This window comes from Triticum dicoccoides, unplaced genomic scaffold, assembly GCF_002162155.2.
Source record: "Triticum dicoccoides isolate Atlit2015 ecotype Zavitan unplaced genomic scaffold, WEW_v2.0 scaffold11341, whole genome shotgun sequence".
NCBI lineage: Eukaryota > Viridiplantae > Streptophyta > Magnoliopsida > Poales > Poaceae > Triticum > Triticum dicoccoides.
The window spans coordinates 1-1,958 of NW_021178592.1; the positions used below are offsets into that span (position 1 = coordinate 1).

Below are 1,958 nucleotides of genomic sequence, written 5' to 3' on the forward strand. Positions count from 1 at the left end.
GGAAAGGATAAGGGACGAAGACGGGGGTAACACGTCAGATGCGATCATACCAGCACTAAAGCACCGGATCCCATCAGAACTCCAAAGTTAAGCATGCTTGGGCGAGAGTAGTACTAGGATGGGTGACCTCCTGGGAAGTCCTCGTGTTGCATTCCCTTTTTTAATTTTTTTGCGCCGCTTGCAAAACAAAACACACGTCTAAGTAATATATTTACCGTGTTTTATTATTTTGCATGAGTGCGGTAAGTTATAGTTGGGTGCTCACGATTCAAGAGTCTAGCGGCGGCGTTGTGGCGCGGCAAGCGTGCACTGGTGCGGTTAAGAGGGAGGGGTGGAAACCGCGTTAAACTCGTCTCCGTAGTTGAGAGGGAGCGGCCAAAGCAATGTACAATCGTCTTTGTAGTGGAGCTGGGAGGGGAAAGGATAAGGGACGAAGACGGGGGTAACACGTCAGATGCGATCATACCAGCACTAAAGCACCGGATCCCATCAGAACTCCAAAGTTAAGCATGCTTGGGCGAGAGTAGTACTAGGATGGGTGACCTCCTGGGAAGTCCTCGTGTTGCATTCCCTTTTTTAATTTTTTTGCGCCGCTTGCAAAACAAAACACACGTGTAAGTAATATATTTACCGTGTTTTATTATTTTGCACGAGTGCGGTAAGTTATAGCTGGTTGCTCACGATTCACGAGTCTAGCGGCGGAGTTGTGGCGCGGCAAGCGTGCACTGATGCTGTTGAGAGGGAGGGGTGGAAACCGCGTTAAACTCGTCTCCGTAGTTGAGAGGGAGCGGCCAAAGCAATGTACAATCGTCTTTGTAGTGGAGCTGGGAGGGGCAAGGATAAGGGACGAAGACGGGGGTAACATGTCGGATGCGATCATACCAGCACTAAAGCACCGGATCCCATCAGAACTCCGTAGTTAAGCGTGTTTGGGCGAGAGTAGTACTAGGATGGGTGACCTCCTGGGAAGTCCTCGTGTTTCATTCCCTTTTTAATTTTTTTTGTGCCGCTTGCAAAACAAAACGCACGTGTAAGTAATATATTTACCGTGTTTTATTATTTTGCATGAGTGCGGTAAGTTATAGCCGGGTGCTCACGATTCACGAGTCTAGCGGCGGCGTTGTGGCGCGGCAAGCGTGCACTGGTGCGGTTGAGAGGGAGGGGTGGAAACCGCGTTAAACTCGTCCCTGTAGTTGAGAGGGAGCGGCCAAAGCAATGTACAATCGTCTTTGTAGTGGAGCTGGGAGGGCAAGGATAAGGGACGAAGACGGGGGTAACATGTCGGATGCGATCATACCAGCACTAAAGAATCGGATCCTACCAGAACTCTGAAGTTAAGCGTAATTGGGCGAGAGTAGTACTAGGATGGGTGACCTCTTGGGAAGTCCTCGTGTTGCATTCCCTTTTTAATTTTTTTTGCGCCGCTTGCAAAACAAAACGCACGTGTAAGTAATATATTTACCGCGTTTTATTATGTTGCACGAGTGCGGTAAGTTATAGCCGGGTGCTCACGATTCACGAGTCTAGCGGTGGCGTTGTGGCGCGGCAAGCGTGCACTGGTGCGGTTGAGAGGGAGGGTGGAAACCGCGTTAAACTCGTCCCTGTAGTTGAGAGGGAGCGGCCAAAGCAATGTACAATCGTCTTTGTAGTGGAGCTGGGAGGGGCAAGGATAAGGGACGAAGACGGGGGGTAACATGTCGGATGCGATCATACCAGCACTAAAGCACTCGATCCCATCAGAACTCCGAAGTTAACTGTGCTTGGCGAGAGTAGTACTAGGATGGGTGACCTCCTGGGAAGTCCTCGTGTTGCATTCCCTTTTTAATTTTTTTTGCGCCGCTTGCAAAACAAAACGCACGTGTAAGTAATATATTTACCGTGTTTTATTATTTTGCACGAGTGCGGTAAGTTATAGCTGGGTGCTCACGATTCACGAGTCTAGCGGCGGCGTTTTGGCG

The 1,958-nt window shown here is 49.7% G+C and overlaps 5 non-coding genes across 5 annotated transcripts; all 5 read left to right on the forward strand.

Moving 5' to 3' along the window:
* Positions 1-36: 36 nt before the first annotated feature.
* LOC119343036 lies at positions 37-155 on the forward strand. Its single transcript, XR_005165864.1, has one exon. It is a non-coding gene; the product is annotated as a 5S ribosomal RNA (ribosomal RNA).
* A 297-nt stretch (positions 156-452) lies between these two features.
* LOC119343037 lies at positions 453-571 on the forward strand. Its single transcript, XR_005165865.1, has one exon. It is a non-coding gene; the product is annotated as a 5S ribosomal RNA (ribosomal RNA).
* A 297-nt stretch (positions 572-868) lies between these two features.
* Positions 869-987, forward strand: LOC119343038. Its single transcript, XR_005165866.1, has one exon. It is a non-coding gene; the product is annotated as a 5S ribosomal RNA (ribosomal RNA).
* A 296-nt stretch (positions 988-1,283) lies between these two features.
* Positions 1,284-1,402, forward strand: LOC119343040. The gene has a single exon (XR_005165868.1). It is a non-coding gene; the product is annotated as a 5S ribosomal RNA (ribosomal RNA).
* A 297-nt stretch (positions 1,403-1,699) lies between these two features.
* On the forward strand, positions 1,700-1,817 carry LOC119343039. The gene has a single exon (XR_005165867.1). It is a non-coding gene; the product is annotated as a 5S ribosomal RNA (ribosomal RNA).
* The last annotated feature ends 141 nt before the right edge of the window (positions 1,818-1,958 follow it).